The sequence below is a fragment of the Petaurus breviceps genome, unplaced genomic scaffold (genome assembly GCF_028583685.1).
Source record: "Petaurus breviceps papuanus isolate PSGF00001 unplaced genomic scaffold, PetGlider_PUasm1.0 90686, whole genome shotgun sequence".
Taxonomy (NCBI): domain Eukaryota; kingdom Metazoa; phylum Chordata; class Mammalia; order Diprotodontia; family Petauridae; genus Petaurus; species Petaurus breviceps.
Window position 1 is genome coordinate 4,622,590 of NW_027187309.1, and position 20,438 is coordinate 4,643,027.

A 20,438-nucleotide genomic window follows, 5' to 3' on the forward strand; every position below is an offset into this window, starting at 1 on the left:
GAGGATATAAATACAAAGAAACTTCCTACATCTAAGAAGTTTATCGTTTAATGGGCAATTTAAGTAGCCAGTTAATAATCATTTATTAAGCTCCTACTCTGTGTCAGGAATGGCGCTAAGGGCTGAACATATGAAGAAAGGTAAATGTCATTCCCTGATCTCAAGAAACTCAGTCTAATAGGGGAGACTTGTATGAATAGATAAATGAAACATACATTATAAATGGAATAAATTCATTAATAATAGCTTGCATTTATATAATACTTTAAGGTTTGTAAAAATACTTTACATATCTTAATTGTTCTTCACAACAGACCTGTGAGGTAGCTGTCATCATTATGCACATTTTATAGATGAGGCAATTGAAACAGAGAACAAGTGACTAAGAAAAGATTCACACTTGTCTTCTTGACTCCAAGTTCAGTACTCTAAACATTGTATCACTTACCTGCCACTTAATTACCAAGTAATAAAGTATAAATAGTTTGGGATGGAAGACACTAGCTTTAGTGAGATACTTGAAACAAAGTTCGATTAGGAAGCTGTAGTAATAATTTAGGTTAGAGGTGATGAGGTTTTGAACTGAGGAGGTAACTGTATTGGTGCGGACTGGGGAGTGAATGCAACAGATGCTATGGAGATAGAAACTGCTAGATTAGGCAATTTAATTTCAAATGAGGAAGACCGGGTGATCAAGGATAATTCTGAGGTTATAAACCTGAAGGGATAAAAAAAAAAAAGAGTGTGGTACCTTTGATGGAAGTAAGGAAGTTTGAAAGAGAGGAGAATGTGGGGAGAAAGTGAAGTTCAGTTTTGGACATACTGAATTGGAGATGGTTCTGTAGTTTTTACTTTGAAATGTAATAGATCAGGTGGGACTAAAGCTTACAAAAGATTTCCTAACAATTACAGCTGTCCAAAATTAGAATGGTTAGTCTCAGGGAAGAACATGTTCTCTCTTATTAGACACTTTCCAACAATGACTAGATGACCACTTGTCAGTTATCTGATAGACAGGATTTTTTTTTTTCAGTAACAGGTTGTCATTACCTGACCTCTGAAGTTCCTCCTAACTCTGTGATTATGTATTGACATATAATATTTTTCTTCCTAAATTCCTTTCCTTGCAATAACTTTTTTTTTCACCTGACCCACTGGTTTCTAGAACCATAATCTCTCACTCATTTCTCTACCTTCTTATCTTTTGATAATGCCAAATTGTTCCCATGTTCCAATGTTCTCTTTCCCACCCAACAGATCAATGTGAATTTCAACAAGATGTTTCAAAGGATTATGTGGCCATGTACCTAACACTGAAAGTGACCCTAGATCACGTTCAACCCCTTCATTTTACATATGTGGAAAGTGAGGCTATAAAAGGTAAAGTGACTTACCCTAGATCATATCAGACATGATATGAATATAATATAATCAGACATGAGATTTGAACATAGGTCTTTCTGAATTCAAGGCCATTGCATGCCCCTTACAATTTGACATCCTGTGAATAAAATAGGGAAATGAGAATTAGATTACAGTACTGAGTGAGAAACAGATGAATTGAAAACTGTGGCACTTAATAAATATTTGATAACTTGAATTATTATGCCTAAATACTGTTTATTAATGAATCTTTATCAACCTGTTTGGAATATTTTTGTCATATGCCACAGGAAAATGAGCTCAGTTCTATCTTGTTCTGTATTTTCATCAATGTCTTAGATGATGACATAGATATAATGCTTAATTTTCTGATGGTACATTATTATGAGGGTACAAGTTATGAGGGATTGCTCATATTTGGATGACAGAACCAGGATCCCCAAAAGTCTAGAAAGCAATTATTCAGCTCTAAAAATATGAAATTTAATGTTTATATATATATCTTGCATTTAATTTTTTAAAAAATCAACTGCAGGCAAATAGCATAGAGGAATGGAGGTATGCAGGGAGGGGAATGAGGACTTGATTCCTACTCTCACTTAGTCCACTCAATGTTTACATTGCATTCTTGGGTTTTCCTGTCCTGATTGGTGAGTAGTGATGAAAAATTCACATTATCCACTAGGAAGGCCAGGATCTGCTAAGGCATCTTGTCATATATTCTGCTACCTCATATAGAACTCCACTCCTTCCTACATGCTCTAGGAATAGCAATCAAATAAATACTACCATTGCTGCTAGAAAAGTATGACATAATCTACTGTCCTAGACTCTATGAACAGTACCTGTGATTCCCCAGAAAAAAGCTGCTTGGTCCCTCCTACCCTAGTCTTTTTTTCCCTTGCTGTAGTATAAAATTCTTAAGGGCAGGGACTCTCAATTTTGTATTTATTTTGATAATGCCTAACAACCTCAGATACTGGTGCTTAATAAGTTCTTTTATATCCATTTATTTAGATAGCTATTTTTGTAGGGAGAAAAATTGAAGGTTTTAACTGCTGCAAGCTGAATATGAGTTAGTTATATGATGTGGCTGCCAAAAAAACAGAAATTTGGCTACAATAAAAATATTTTGTTCCAATAGAAGTTTATTCATTGTAGAATAACAAAACAATGTATAGTACATGAATGTGATAGAATATAACTATATTCTAAGGAGTGATAAATAATAATAATTAAAAGAAGCCTAAGAAGACTTACACGAAGAGATACAATGCAGTCAAGAAATCAAGAAAGGAATATACACAATAATTACAGAAATTTAAATAGAAAGAACAGCAACAAATAAACACATACAAAAGAAAATGAGCACAGAATCACTAAATAATGACCACATCTGGAGAAAAAGCACAACCCTAGCTTTAAAGGGGAAAAGACTATGAATGTGCAATATTGAAAATATTCAGACATAAAAGTTGAATAAAAGAAGCCCAACTGATATGTTAATAAGTTTTGCTGAGCTGCTTTTTTTTTCTCTCTTTTTAAATCTTTGTTGTAAGAGATAACTACGTGGGTAGGAAAGGGGAGATATATTCAGAAAAATGAAATATTTTAAAAAACTATCAATAAAAATAATATAACAAAATAATTTAAATGCATCATAAGAATAAAAAGTATAGCATTCAAAGAAAAATTAAAATTACACTAAGAATAATTGAATGAGTTAAGAATATTTGGCAGAGCCAAGATGGCAGAGTAAAAGCAGGAACTTGGCTGAGCTCCCACACCAACCACCTCCAATACCTGTAAAATATGACTCTAAACAAATTTTCCAGCTAAAGAACCCATAAAGTGACAGAGAAAAATAAATCTCCTGCTGAAGGCAGCCTGTCAGGCTGACAGGAAGGGTCTCTCACACCAGGCTGGAAGCCAAGCACAGTCTCACATGAGCCACATGGGCCCAGACCCAGGGCGGCCCCACCCAGTGGCAGACACAGGCCAGAGCAGACTTCAAGAAAGTGAATCACCAGAAGCTATGGCAGTTTCCAGACTTCTCAACCCATAAAAGCCAAAGAGAAAGTAAAAGGTCAGTATGAAACTCTGTTGGAAGTGGGTAGAAAAGAGCATGGTCAGACCACTGCCACCAGGATGAGAGGTGAAAGAGGCACAGTGGCTGTAGCTGATGCTGTGTGGCTGCCTTTGGAGCTCCTGGCCTACAGATAATAGGGGGACCAAGCAACCATTCAAAGGTAAATTGCTCTTGCTTTGACCTGCTTGGATCTGGGTCACAGTCTTAGGCAGTGGTCCTGTGGTGAGAATCGCCAGTGTGCCAGAGCTTGTGGTAGCTGTAGAGAGGGTGCTCTCCTCAGACCTCTGACAACATTTGTGAAAACCTTAGTGACTTTGGATACAATTTTATCCACTCTGGAAGCAGAGTTCTACCTTGTCAAAGAGCTTAAAAGTCAAGTAATTGCCTGACAAGATGAGCAAGCAAAGGAAGTGCAATTAGATCATAGAATCCTTTTTTGGGGACAAAAGGATCAAAACATGGAACCAGAAGATGATAACAAAGTCAAAATTCCTGCATCAAAAGCTTCCAAGAAAAATCTGAATTGGTTGCAGGCCATGCAGGAGGTCAAGAAGGATTTTGAAAATCAAGTAAGAGAAGTAGAGGAAAAATTGGGAAGAGAAATCAGAATGATGCAAGAAAATCATGAAAAGAGAGTCAACAGACTGCTAAAGGAGACCCCAAAAATACTGAAGAAAATAACACCTTAAAAATAGACTAATTCAAAAGGCAAAAAGAGGCCCAAAGACCAATGAAAAGAATGCCCTGAAAAGCCAAATTGCCTGGGTGGAAAAAGAATTTCAAAAATACACTGAAGAAAATAATTCTTTCAAAACTAGATTGGAAGAAATGGAAACTAATGACTTTATAAGAAATCAAGATGCTATAAAACAGATCCAAAAAAATGAAAAAATAGAAGGTAATGTGAAATATCTCATTGGAAAAACCATTGACCTGGAAAATAGATCCAAGGGAGATAATTTAAAAACTATAGGACTATCTGAAAGCCAAAATCAGAAAAAGAGCCTAGAAATCATCCTTCAAGAAATTCTCAAGGAAAATTTCCCTGATATTCTAGAACCAGAGGGCAAAATAGAAATTGAAAGAATTCACCAATAGCCTCTTTAAAAAGATCCCCAAAAGAAAACTCCTAGGAATATCATAGCCAAATTCCAGAGTTCCGAAGTCAAGGAGAAAATGTTACAGGCTGTCAGGAGGAAACACTTTGAATATTGTGGAAACACAATCAGGATAACACAAGATCTAGCTGCTTCTACATTAAAGGATTGAAGGGCTTGGAATATGATATTCCAGAGGTCAAAGGAGCTAGGATTAAAACCAAGGATTACCTACCCAGCAAAACTTGAGTATAATTCTTTAGGGTAAAATATGGTCATTCAATGAAATAGAGGACTTTCAAGTATTCTTGATAAGAAAAACAGAGTTGAACAGAAAATTTGACTTTCAAAACAAGAAGGAAGAGAAGTATGAGAAGGTAAACAGGAAAAATAAATCATAAGGAACTTATTAAAGTTGAACTATTTACATTCCTACATGGAAAAACAATAATTGTAACTCATGATACTTTTCTCAGTATGAGGACAGTTGAAGGGAATATATATGTGTATATTTACACACACATATGTGTGTGTATAGGAGGGTGTATGTTTGTATAAATACATATGTGAGTTGTGTATAGGTGTGTACATGTATACATAGACAGAGGGCACAGGATCAGTTGAATAGGAAGGGATATCTGAAAAATAAAATTAAGAGGTGAGAGAAGAATATATTGGGAGAAGGAGAAAGGGAGAGATAGAAGGGGGTAAATTATCTCATATAAAAGAGGCAAGAGAAAACACAGGAAGGTGAAAGGGAATGGGTCAACCTTATTCTCATTGAATTTGAGTCAAGGAGGGAATAATAAACACACTCAATTGGATATCTTATCCTACAGGAAAGTAGGGGGGAAGGGGATAAGAAGGGGGATGATAGAAGGGAGGGCAGATTGGGGGAGAGGGTAATTAGAAGCAAATACTTTTGAAAAGGGACAGGGTCAAAGAGAAAATAGATTAAGTGGGGGCAGGGGCAGTATAGGATAGAGGGAAATGAAGTTAGTCTTTCACACAGTGGGCCAACTAAATGCCAACTAAAATCCCTCCCAGTTACTAAATTCTGTGAGGATGGGCAGCTATCTGTTGGCAAATTACCTCCAATATACCCTCCTTTTTTGTAGAATATACTTCCCTCTCTTCCCATAAATTAAGGATATTTAAGCTTAAATGAAATCACATCAACCTGAATATATGTCAACTATAATCATTCACCCAATGGGTTTTCAGGGATCAAGATTCCAAGAGTGGATTAATGACCTCTCCTACCAAGTGTATTTATTTTTGTTATTATTTGTTTTTCCCAGAGATCTGGTCCTTACTTTAAAAATAATTAATTTTTTTTTGTTTTCAACATTCATTTCCACAAGATTTTGAGTTCTAAATTTTTTTCTCCATCTCTCTCCTCACCCCCACCCCAAGATGGCATACATTCTGATTACCCCTTCCCCTCAGTCTGCCCTCCATTCTATCACTCCCCCATCCTCTTCCCCTTACTTTCTTATAGGGCAATACAGATTTCTGTATTATAGAAATTGCCTGTCTACCTTATTTCCCAGTTGCATGTAAAAACCATTTTTAAAACATTTGTTTTGAACATTTTGAGTTCCAAATTCTCTCCCTTCTTCCCTCCCCATCCACCCTCATTGAGAAGGCAAGCAATTCAATATATGTTATACATGTGTAGTTATGCAAAACTCTTCCATAATAGTCATGTTGTGAAAGACTAATTATATTTCCTTCCATCCTATACCACCCTCCCACTTATTATATTCTCTCCTTTGACACTGTCCCTTTTCAAAAGTGTTTGCTTCTGACTATCCCCTCCCCCAATGTGTGCCCCCTTCCATCATTCCACCTCCCCTTATTCCATTCACCCCTATTTTCCTGTAAGGTAAGATAATCATTTGAGTGTGTACATTTTTCCCTCATTAAGCCAAGTATGAGGAGAGTAAGGTTCACTCATTCCCTCTCACCTCCCCCCTCTTTCCCTCCATTGTGAAACCTTTTTCTTAATTTTTTCTGTGAAATTATTTATCCCCATTGTATCTCTCCCTTTCTCCTTCTCCCAATATATTCCTCTTAATTTTTTTAGATATTATCCCTCTCATATTCAACTCACCCTGTGCCATCTATTTATCTATCTATCATCTATCTATCTATCTATCTATCTATCTATCTATCTATCTATCTATCTATCTATCTCTCTCTCTCTCTCTCTCTATCTATCTATTTATCTATCTATCTATCTAATTACCTCCAACTAGCCTAATATTGATAAAGGTCTCATGATTTTAAAATGTCATCTTTCCATGTAGCAATGTAAACACTTCAACTTCAATAAGTTCCTTATGATTTCTCTTTCCTGTTTATATTTTCATACTTATCTTGATTCTGGTATTTGAAAGTAAAATTTTCTTTCCAACTCTGATCTTTTCATCAAGAATGCTTAAAAGTCTTCTGTTTCATTGAATGTCCATTTACCCCTCCTTACAATAAAAAAATATTATACACAGTTTCTCTGGGTAGATTATTCTTGTTTTTAATCCCAGCTCCTTTTCCATACAGAATATCATAATTCAAGCACTTTGATTGCTTAATGTAGAAACTGCTAAATCTTGTGTTATCCTGATTGTGTTTCCACAATACTCAAATTGTTTCTTTATGGTTGCTTGCAATACTTTTTACTTGACCTGGCAACTCTTAAATTTGGCTACATATTCCTAGGAGTTTTCCTTTTGGGATGTCTTTCAAGAGGCAGTCAGTGAATTCTTAACAATTTCTATTTTACCTTCTTGTACTGGAATATCAGGGCAGTTTCCTTGATAATTTCTTGAAAGATGATGCCTAGGCTCTTTTTTTGATTGTGGCTTCTAGGTTGTCCAATAACTTTTAAAGTATCTCTTCTGGATCTATTTTCCAGGTCAGTGATTTTTTTCAATGAGATATTTCACATTATCTTCTATTTTTTCATTCTGTTGGTTCTGTTTTATAATTTCTTGGTTTCTCATAAAGCCATTAGTTTCCATTTACTCCATTCTAAATTTTAAGGAATCATTTTCTTCGGTGAGCTTTTGGACCTCCTTTTCCATTTGGTCAATTCTAATTTTTAAGGCATTCTTCTCCTCATTGGCTTTCTGAACTTCTTTTATCATTTGGGTTAGTCTACTTTTTAAAGATGTTATTTCCTTCAGTATTTTTTTGGGTCTCCTTTAGTAAGCTATTGACTCATTTTTTCATAATTTTCTTGCATCACTCTCATTTCTCTTCCCACCTACATCTCTTACTAGATTTTTAAAATCCTTTTTGACCTCTTCCATTTCCTATGACCAATTCATATTTTTTTTGGAGGCTTTGACTTTGTTGTCTTCTTCTGGTTGTATGTTTTGATCTCCTTTGTCACCCAGGTAACATTCTATACTTTGACTTTTTATATGCTGTTTGATCATCTTCCCATCCAAAGACTTGACTCTCTAACTCTTTGTCAAGGTAAAACTCTGCTTCCAATGGGGGTAAGGACTGTTCCAGGCTTCAAAGGTTTTGTATCAACAACTTGATCCCCCACCATCTGTGGGCCCAGAGTTCAAGAAGCACCAACTGCTGCTACTGCTGCTGCTGCCACCACCACCAACAACTCCCCAGGTCTGGGGCCAGACTACACTCCTCTTTCACCCAGGTCCCACAGAGTTCTCCCACTGACCTTCCACACTGTTCTTTGGTGTTTGTAAATTGAGAAGTCTGGAAACTACCTCAGCTGCCAGAAATTCAATCACCTGAGGCCTGCCCTGGTCCTATTTGCACGGGTACAGCCTACACTGGACTGCACTCTGCTCCTGTATGTATTTCACTCTGCTATTTTGTGAGTTCAACAGCTCTAGAATTTGTTTAGTAATTTTTTTTACAGATATTTGGAGTGTTTGGGGGTAGAGTAAAAGCAAGTCACTGCTTTTACTCCCATCAAGTGTATTTCTCAAGGCCTTTTAGCACAGCTATTTATGTGCATGTCTTATATCTCCAACTCTTTTGTAAGCTCCTTGAGGAGAGGGTTATGTCTTAATCTATTTTGTATCACTTGTTGTACCTAACAAAATATTCTGGTTTTAATTATTAGGTAGATGGAAAGAAGGAAGGAAGGAAGGAAGGAAGGAAGGAAGGAAGGAAGGAAGGAAGGAAGGAAGGAAGGAAGGAAGGAAGAAAGGAACCATTTAACCAAAGTTCTATATTCTTGCAGGAATTTCCTCTGTGCACACCAGGAAATTAAAAATATACTCCACAGGTATTCAGCACCTGCATCCCAGTTCTCTGTAGGAGATCTCAACTCAGAGAACTGTGAGTTTCTACTCAAACCCTACTGTCCCTTCCCATTTAATAGTTTCTTATTTTATCTTTTGAAGGCAAAAAAAGAGGTTCAATGGAACCTAATATTCATTATATTCTTCACAGGCCATTTAATCACTTTGTGACTCAGTTTCCTTCTCTCTAAAAGAAAAAAAAAGTTTTGACTAGATAATATATAAGGTCCATTCTACCCCAAATGAAAGATTTAATCATACAAAGATCATATAACCTTTCAAAAATCTGTGACCCATCCCAACTTTTCTTGGATCCCAGTCTGAATGTTCTATATCAAATGGATATTTTTAGCTTGGAGAAGAGAACTAAGGTGGAAATATTGTGTCCCCAAAACTGATTTCAAATAATTGATGGAAAATAATTCAGAAGAGAGAATAGTTAGGATGTTTCAGAAGGCCCAATTAGAAATAGTAACACAATTCACTTCAACCAATTTTAAGGTAATGAACAAATGAATAAAAATAAACCAACAAAAAATCTTGATTAAATACTTAATATCTATATGACAGGTACTTTGTTAAAAGCCAGGTAAATAATATTTGTTGTAGAATATGTTTTAAGAGTGGATGATAAGGAAACCAAACATATCCTAATACAAAAAGAATTTTTGAAAACATGGAATTGTCCATTGTTGGAAAAGGCTATTCTAGGTCAAATAAATCTACTTACCTGGAAATATTTAGAAGAGTCTGAATCTGTCCTGGATGTAATGAATGTTATAGAAATGATTGCTCCCTGATTAGGAAGTTGAGTATGATCATCTTTAGAGGTGCTATCAAGATAAAAAAAATAATGACACTTTGATAAAAGTACTCATTTTAATCTAGCAATTATACTTTATTGATCCATTCATTCATGTTTATGGAAAATGTCTCACCTTTAAAAGCCCACAAAATATTTATTGTGTCATCACACCACTTCTGAGTTGGAAGTAACCTAAAATAAGTATTTCATAACTAAAAAATAGATGCCATGGCTAAGACTGAACATTTCTAAAGTTTGAAATTGTATATTATCAAGTAAGAAATGTTATTAAAATGTCCACACTTTAATGAGCATTTTCATGATAAAAACAAAGATTGAAGAGAACTTTTTGTTAATAAATTAGGAAATTGGCTATTTGTGAGTAGATACTAATGCAAGAACAAACTATTAATAAAGTACTAGAAAGTTAATTTAAATGCAAATATTTTCTCTACTGTATATTAATCAATAGCGAAGCAGACAAGGAATTTAATCTTGTTAATATGCTTTAATAAAGTGCTAATTTGGGATTGTTCTGTTGAAAGGAATTAAACAAACACATTTGGAAGAATATTAGGACTATAGTGATAGATTCAAAATTGAGAGGAATTATTTAAAAGTCTAATTTCAAAGTGAAAGTAAAATCTCTTTTAAAAAATTAAACGAAAACATGAATTTCAGCTGGTAGACATGATTATGATGATAAATAAAATCATGTTGTAGCTTTGATATCCATTTTGTTGGGAAAAACTTTAATAATAGATCTCTTCTCCCATAGTTAAAATTATGGATTTCTGGAATGGTCAAATTTAAAAGAACTTTAAAGGTAATCTAGTATAATTTTTTTTTTTCATTTTGCAGATGAGAAAACTGAAGCAAAGAAAGGTTAAGTAACTTGTTCAAGATCAAAAAGCTACTTTTAGGCAGAACCATTAATTTACATGAAATTCTTTACAAGAGAATTTCTCTAAAGACTAAAATACTTTTGCTAAACTCTGTGGTCTTTAAACATGATTTAATAAATGATTCTTTCCATATGCCTATAATCAGTCCTTATTAGGCCTTAGATTCTAAACTCTGTCCACCCAGAATTTGGAGATTGGGTCAGAAATTGTCATCCTCTGAGATTGCAACTAACAAAAATAACTATAAGATGAATATTAGCAAAGTACAATGCTTATTAGTAGGCAACTAGATGGCATAGATAGAGCATTGGACTTGAAGTTGGAAAGATGATTTCAGATCATGTCTCAGACACTACTGTATAACCTTGACTAAATCACTTAACCATCATTTGCCTTAGTTTCCTCATCTGTAAAATGTTAAAGATGATAATAGCACCAAACTCCCAAGGTTGTTTTGAAAATAAAATGAGATAATATTTGTGAAATGCTTTACAAACCTTAAAGCATAGAAATGCTAGTTATTATTATAGCTACCATTACCATAGCTATGATCATGCATCTAAAACTGAAGAGGCTCTCTAGTTTAATCTCCTCATTTCGTGAATGAGAAAATTGAGGTTTAGGAAGGTTAATGATTTGCTCAAGAATGCACAAATAATATATAGGGGAGCTGGGATTTGGACCCATGTCATTTGTGTTCAAATATAGACTATAACCATTGTCATCTGATATAATTATACAACCTAAGGACTCCTGAACCTTGTCATATTCCCAAATGCTACATCTTTAGGATTTGTAGACTTCCCATATGTTTTCCTAACAAAATGGTTCCTTGTGAGTGATGAAGGAAGCAAACACTCATGTAGGACACAAGATAGCTGGGGAAAGAAGATACCAAACCATGTACAACTGCTTTCCCTGTGGGCTCTTATTCTACATAAACACATACTTAAGGCCATCTCCGGAGAGTCTCATATGATACAAAAACTCACTTCTTGAGCCCTAAAAGTTTTTGAAGTCTAATACTTGTTCTTCAAATAATGAAAGTTCAAAGACAATCTTTCCATAATCTTAATAATACATTGTCAGCCTTTGCCAATTTTCTGTCTTCTTAAATTTCCTGGTTAAATTCTACCTCTTTACAGTTGTAATGATGATGTAATGACTTATAACACAGTTCACCTTCTCTCAGCTCTGGTGCTTTCCTTGCTTGTTGTGCTAAAAACACAAATACAAATTACAATTGTTCTTGCCATAGTGAATTACTTTCTTGAGTTGTAACTAAATCATCCCTTGTGGTCGACTCCATGCTTATGAATCTTTCCATATTGAACTAGACTGGTCCTTGAATAACAACACAGATTCAATTTCTCAAAATCTTTCTAGCTTGGTAAAATTTGCCAGTTTGAACTTCAGTTATAGAGCCTTTGGGAGCTCAGAATCACCCACATAACAAAAGAAGACATCAAGGGACCACATTAGTCAGTCAATGAAAATTTATGAAGGGATTATTTTGGACTAAGATCTGTGCTAAAAGTTAAGGTTTTGAATTCTAATGACAGACAATATGCAAATAACGATGTACATATATAATATACAAAATATAAACTAGAAGTTAAACTCATAAAGAAGTACAGGGATTAGGGAAGGACCAAAGTAGTCTCTTGAAGAAGAAAATGTTTGAGGTATCTTGAAAGAAAAGAAGGGAAACCAGGAGTTAAAGTATTCCTGGCATGAGAGATAGGAAGCAAAAAGACATGGAGTCAGGAGATGAAGTGTTGTGTATAAGTTGTTGCAGTTTAGGCTCTGCCCACCCAGAACAGCCAAAAATTGTTGGGGTTTCAAGATGTATTGTGGTGGAACTGTCTCAAATAGTTCAATCAGATCACCTCTAATCCAATTTATTGAGACTGATGCCTCTCTTCAAGTAGGCTAAGGTCCAAGAGGAACCAGCAACTTCACAGAAAGCAATATGGATTTTTGTAAGGTAAAGATGCAATTGCTTAACAGAAATTATGAATATTAAAAAGGCAGGAGAGGTTTGTCAAGGAATTAGGTAATAGGGGAGGGGTCCCAGCCACAATGCAACTGCTCATGCAATTTCTCACAATGCACACAGAAGAATCATTTTGGGGAATGTATATGAGTGAAAATGTTATTATAATAGCCTCTCTACATCATAAGTTTACTCTAGGTCAGTTAATTACGATTACTGTGCAGGTGCCTACTTATAGAAAGTCCTTTCTATTGTTTTGGGGTCCACATCCTTTTTTGGACCTCCTGGTGATGCTTCTTTCTGATTGGTTGAGTATTGTCATCCTGTCTGAGAATGGATGGATGTGGCTGTGGTTGAGTGCATGGACACACCTGCTGTTTCTGTGGGAAATATGAGGAATGAGTCTGGGGGCAGTGGCTAACTAGAGGCAGCGGCTGGGATCCCATCACATGGACTGAAAGTCAGCCAGTATGGTTGGATCTTGGGGTATGTGAAGAGGAGCAATATATAAGAAGTCTGCAAAAGTGGTGTAATGAGGACTACCCTTCCACATGTAACAGTAGGGTGTCATTGTGTGATTCAAAGGGAGCCAGATTAGGCATCTCAGCTACCTTTTCCCTTCCTCTTCTCCAAAAGAGACTTTGGTTCATGCCAGAAAGGGAAGCAGAAGTTGGGGTCAGAAGCTTGGCCACTCTGTTATCAGAGAGAGGTCGTACTGAGGTGGAATTAAATTCTGTTCCCTTAAGTATGATTAGTCTGGGGGAATATGGTTTTCAGGGGGAAAATTTCAGTGAACTTTTGATCACTATTCCTTAATAGGAGAGGAGGACACCAAGCTTTATATCCAAAGCTTGATTCCTTTCCCAACAATATCTATTCCACAATGAACACACATAGTAGTGTAGCAGCAACCACACTAGCATACCAAGGATGACTGCTAGCACAGGTTCTTAGATTTGCTTTACTTGGAAAGAGCTGTTCAAGAAGTCAACAATCCTTTTAATTACATTCATTAGTTCAGGGGAAAAGTCAGAACCCTGAACTTCAGAGAAAATTCAAACAAAGAAAATAGAGAAAACACAACCAGAGAAATAGACTAACTGACAGGGTTTCTAACTATCTGAGCAATTAACATGGATCAACAGACAGATCCAACTGTCTGACCAAGGCAATATATACATAGTTACTAGAGAGAAAAGCACCAACATCTGAGTTTTTCAAAGCCAGGGGGCTCCTTAACAGCTACCTAGAGTCTCATCTGGTCAAATCACAAGAACACTCTTCTAAAGAGTGAGCCCCAAATTAAAACGTTAATCTTAGAATATATATACACTTGCTCAGGGTCAGAGGGCATCAAAACCTTCATGACACATTACACTGCCTAATTACAAAGTAACAAAACACATGGGCCTTCCTGAAAAACAAGCCTTCCCTTATCAAGCTTCCCTTAATGGATTACATGTGAGGTCTATTAATGGACTAGATGATCTTATATCCCATTAACATTACAAGTAGGTAGCCAAGAAACCCATCTATCCCATTTGAAAGCCAAACAGAAATTAGAAAGTATATATAGGTGAGTATATAGCAGATAATACATAATGAAGAAGCTCTCTCATTGGGACTGAGGTAACTAAGCTCAACCAATAGAGGAAGTGACAGATTTTCATCATGGGGAAGTTCCCCAGAGTAGCTAGTGTGGCAAGCCAGAGATACAGAAAACAATGGAGACTGTCTCCTCCTCTCATATCTGCTTCTTCCCAGAGACTTTTCTTTTGGTAACCTGCAGTAAGGTTGGCACCTTCCATCTTCTCTCTTAAAGCTAGAAGTCACAAACACTCAAAGCAACTACAGGTCCTAAAGAAACTCAAAGAGACCCTAAGAGATTCAAACCAGGTCTAATGACTTAAAAAGACTAGAGTGCTCTACTATCCTGCTCTCATCAATTCTAAATGGTTCCTCAAGCAGGTACAGAGCATTGATCTCCCCTAATGAAGAGGCAATCCAATTCCAATGGGCTCTGGGACTCAAGCTACAGTAAGAGGGAAGCATGTTAATGAAAGCTTTAAAATGAAGTAATGGTGAACTAATGGAGTTTGTACAAAGGGGAGGATGTGCCATGGTTAAAACTCTTCTTTAGGAAAGTCATTTAGGTAGCTGAGTGAAGGATGGATTGCAGTACAAAGAGATGAGGTAAGAGGAGAAACTAAAAGGCAACAGTGCAAATGTAAGGTCATGAGGTCTAGCACCAGTGTATTTGCTATGTGAGCAGAGAGAAGATGATTCATTCAAAGGTGTCTTTTTTGCACTTAGTACTGAATAGTAATAGATATTTAATACTATTTAAATGGATACTAGTTTTTGTACACATGACATTTATGATTTCCTGGTTTCACTGTAATTCTTCCTAGTCTACATTTAAATACTTCTAGATAGAGTTGTGTTTGCTTTATCCTTAAGAAATGAGTACATGTCATTATGCTGTTCACTCTATCTACTAAGTACCAGCTAGGTACAAAGTATTGTTAATATGGTCCTCTGTCCTGAGGAAGAAACAAAATAAAGGAAATTGGGTTTTTTATACTAGAGAATAGAATTTACTCGAGTGTCTTTGAACAATATTGCCTAGCTTTTAGAATACAATTTACTATATGTCAGGGTCAAAAACCCTGAGGTAGTTTGAGGAAAGTGGAGCATCAAATACTTTTGATCTATAACTACTCCTCAAGCAATAAGAGTGACAAAACTTTTGATGTTGTTGTTTTTATATGTGTTCATGTGAGCTCTGTCCCTCAATATATCAGTATTTGATTCTGATTGGCTACTGAAAGAATGAAGTAGAATGGGAGAATGAGGAAAGAGGGCCACAGATGAATCAATTTTGTAATGTGTCTGGAGGGTAGGAAGTAAGACTGAGGAAAGCCATCTGTGAGCAGTCCCCTTATCCCCTGCCAGAAAATTCTGTTAGTTATCTTGAGTTGTGTGTCCATTGGGGAGAGTAGATTCTAGGGCTAGGTAGAAAATATCTCATGCTTCAATACCTGACTAAAGAAGTTGCTCATTCCTGAATTTAAGTGTCAAATATTTTTGTAGTGGTATCTTCACCATAGGACAGCTGTAATGGAGTCCAGACAAATATAGAGTAAGCCCTACCTAAAAAGCCTCTGTACAGGAAAATGAACACTCTTAGGGAAAGAAAAGCCAGAACTGGATTTAAGTTTAAGTAGTGACAGGCTGTTAAGTACTAAGTGTGCGTGTGTGAATGGATCCCGTCACAAAAAGTGGGTTGTGAAAGAATTACATTTAAGCTTATTCTAAGAAAACTTCCTAAACATTAAAGGGGAAAGAGTTTATTTGAAAGGAAGGAGATTCTTTCTCTTCTTTCAATGTCTTCGAGTAGGAACCAGATCATCACTTCTTCAGATATAATGCAAGGGAATTTTTGGTCTGATACAATCTAGACAATATGACCTCTAAGGCCCTGTCTATCTCTGATATTTTGTGATTCTGTGAAATATACAAGAGGAAAATTCCTGTCCTCAAACTTACAATTTGGCAGGAACATCATGGACCATATAATTTAAACTCTCATTTTATTGATGAGAAAACTAAGGCCCATAGAAGTTAGGAGATATGTTCAAAGACACACAAGTAATGTGTCAGAAGAGAGATTTGTATCTATGTCCTAAAACTCAAGACAGTGTTCATTCCTCATATTATTACTATACAGAGGAGAAAATGGTTAATCTATAAAAGTGGTATAAAGTTTTATTACAGTTCTGAGCAGAGAGATAATTTATACCTGGTAGAATAAGGGAAAACCATTTAAAGAAAATGGTATTTGACCTCAGTGCGGGTGGTAATGGGGACAGCAGGATATTGTAAGCAAAGAAACAGGGAGGGAAAAGCATGAGATGTAGTCATCAGGAAGCTGAGCAGTCCAGTTAAGATGTAGCATAGAAGATATTAATCAGAATCAAGTGAAGGATAAGACTAGCCTGCCCATGTTCTTACTGCTTCAAGTTTGCATGTCAAACCTCAATTTTTCTGTCCATTAAAAAAAATTATTTCCTCAAGATGATGATTACCACAAAAATCAACATTTAAATAAAATCATTTTTAATAAAAAATATACCATTTCTTTCAAAAAAGATCTTAGGTGTTCCTAACTCAGGTCTCCCCACACTTCATTTCATTCTCTACTCAGCTGCCAAAATGGTCTTCTTAAAGTTCAGGTCTGATCATGTCACTGTTATATCTGATACATTTCAATGGATTCGTATTACCTCCAGGACCCAATATAACATCTTCTGTTGCTTTAAAGTCCTTCTTACCTTTCTAGCCTTATATTTTTCTCCCATCCAGATGTTGGACTTGTTTCTATCCCTGTCATAAGACATTTCCACTTCCTGTGGCTTTTCATTGACTGTCCTCTATGACTGAAACACTGTATCTTTACCTCTACTTCCTGGCTTCTACCATTTCCTTTAAGATTCAGCTTAAATCTCACTTTACCAGTACTAACCTTTCTACCTCCTACCTGGAAAATAATAAATCTGTGTATCCTCCCTGGAAGGACTTTGATCCACCCAAGAAAGAGGATGATTTTTTTAAAAAGATATAGGATGTATCCTTAGACACATTTTATGTCTTTCACATTTTTTTTCCCTTTTACTGGAATAATAAAGAGCTGAACGGTTTTCTGCCTTACTCCTTCTTCAGTTGCTCAACACTTCAGTTACCATTCTATGTCTCAGACCCATTTTGGCATATGGAAAAAGGCTGACCTCCTACAAGGAAGGGCAGGAGTTCCTACAGCAAGTGGTCTCAGTACAAAGGAGCCCTGGGAGTAACTCCTGTTTGATTTACTTCCCTCAGCTCTATGTGACATTTGCCAGACTCTAAAACCCTATCCACAGGAGAAAAGAGTCAATCAGACATTTCATGTTGCATCTTGTCTCAGATGAGAATTTCTTTAACACTACCCATTTAACTATGGGGAATGACTCTCCTTGGCATTTGGTATAAAATTGTGATTCCCCCATCCCTATCAATATTCCATCTACCTTGTTTATTAAATGACTGCCAGTGCTTTGTTTCTGAGCTCTCACATCTTCCCTAAGCCCAGTCTTACACCTGTTTTTATCATTCTCTGAAAGCTCACGGTCATCACTATCACTGATATTTGCAATTTAACATTTCCCCTAACTACATTTCTAGCCAGTCTGAATGTTTATTATGCCCTAAGACTTTAGAGATCCCTGATTTTATCAGAATTGTAATCCCTTTGCACCTACAACCCACTTCCCTCACCTCTATAACTTAATATACAGTGTGAAAATGTTGTAACCATGAAATTCATGTGACCTACTATATGATGAGTATTTCTGATCTTACCTGAACTAGCCCTTAAATAGAGACACAATTTACCACCAGACCCATATAGTGTTACTTTATCTATGCGTAAAAACAGCACAAATATTCCTGTCAATAGCGACACTCTTACACTCACTTTCCAGCAAATCAAAGCAGAATGACTATATTTTTAATGATTTTATACATCTGAATCCTTGCATTGAATTATAAGACAAAATTTGATTTTAGTTTCTAACTATTATTTTAAGTACTTATAAAAAGACTTTCAAAATTCTATAAGGTAAGTATAGATTATACTATCTGTTTTATGGAGAAAGAAACACATTGAGGTAGGAAAACATAGATGATGCTCTTTTAATTATAATTATTATTATATAACAGCAGCGATAATTACATTCACAAGATTCTTTAATATTTACTATCACAGTTTGATAAGGCAACATGATGAGCTCCTATCAGGAAAATCAAACTAAGACAAGAATTATTTTAACATGAAAATAAAGAAATTTGAAATTATTGCCCCAACTCATTTTCTTACAATATTTCTCATTAACATAACATTTTCTGATAAAGTACTTTCCTTAAGATAATCCCATGAGCTAAAAATATTATTATTATTGCATTTATTTCATAGATTAGGAAACTGAGGGCCAAAGATGAGGTATGACCAATGGATGGCTACATTGTTAATATCATAGCCAGGACACACATCCAAGTCTTTGGACCACAGGACCAATCTTTCCATGACACCATATTGTCTCTTGATAGCTTTTAGGACCTTGGAAACATAATTAAATTGGATAACTTGATTTGAGTAATGCAAATGAGCGTTTTTCTTCTGGCAATCACTTCCTGAAGTCACTGAGAATGTTAGTCTCATAAATAAAGGACAAATTGTAACAGTTTTGGCTGCTGTGTCTACCAGTTCTTGGCCTGGGTTTGACCATCTTGAAGAGTTTTAGTGCTACTCTGTCTCCCTAGTAATGTACCCAAATAGGATTTTTCTTTTTGAGGAAGCAGTATGATGGCAATTAGTTGCAGGTGGAAAAGAGATGCTTAAGGCAACTCCCCACTGTCTTCAGGTACTTCTAAACTACTCTTTGGAGTATTGAAACTTGTTTGTTGTCCTGAAGCAAGTCAGAAATGAAACACCTGTTCCTATATTCCAAAGTTATATTCAGTACTTTTATGGAGCTTTCAATTATTTTACAAACCAGTCAAGCTTTTTTTTAGTTTTATATTTTTGGAACTTCCCCCAAAGGCTTACAGTAAAAATTCTGCATCTACTAATTGCTGCTTTGTTGATTCTCTTAATTGTACCTTTAGGATAAAATTCAACTGTTTTCTGACTGCAGCAGAGCCTTATATAGGAAGATTACAGGTGGCCAAGCACTCTGTGTGATCTGAACCCTTCCACTAAATACTAACACTGCTATTATTCTAAATTTATAATTCCTTTCTTTTTGATCTCCAAGATTTGGCATCATCAAATTTTTCCAATTAAAATATTAATGCCTTCAGGAAGTGTCAAACCTTGCCAGCCATTGTCTAAGTAGACAGCTAGCTGAGACTAAGGCTCTATGTTAATAGTGTACAAGGTACATTTACTGTTTGTGGTGAAAAGGAATTAATAAGAGGGCAAATTTGTGCATATCATAAACTGACTGGTAAAATAGGGGGGAAATCAATTCAGTAGGAAGAAAGCATCATGGTTTGAGTATCTTCTTCACCACACTGACTATAGATTTGGACAAATCACATAACCTTTCTAGACTCCAGTTATTTAATCTGTAAAATGACAATAATAATATGTTTCCTTCCTAAATCAGAAAGACAATTATGTGTTAACAGTTTCCATTATCAATAGCTACTGTGCTATTGTTCCAGAAACATCAGGCTTACAATTGAAAGACCTGGGTTTGAGATTCACCCCCGTAACTTATTAGCCTCACCTATAAGATGGTGGTATTATTTTTGCCCTGGGGATTTCATACTTTTGAGGAGAAAATGAAATTTCCTACAAAAATGCTGTATTTTGTATGTTGTTCTTTAAAGACAAAGCACAATTATGAATATCTCATCATCAAAATTTTGTTCAACCAGTGATCCATTTCTGAGCCTAAACAATGCATGGATACTAAGGTTTCAGATTATGGTCCTATTATGATTTAGCAGTGGATTCATAATTGCTGTGACGGAAAAAAATTATAATCATGGAAAAGTCCCTCTATAGATGCTGAGAAATTGCCAATAATACTTACATTTATATAGCAATCTTTTTTTGTTGTTGTTGTTTTATATTTTCAGTCATCTCATTTGATCCTTGCATGGACCTACAGCATTGGATCCTTGAAATATTCAAGTTTTATTCTAATTATGTGTGTTGCTTTATCCTTCATAATGTTAATATTAGTGAGTGGTAAAAACTCCTATTTGCCACTTGACATGAAATGCATAAGCTCCTTGAGTTTAGGGAAAAGAAGTGCCTTTGTATCCCTTAC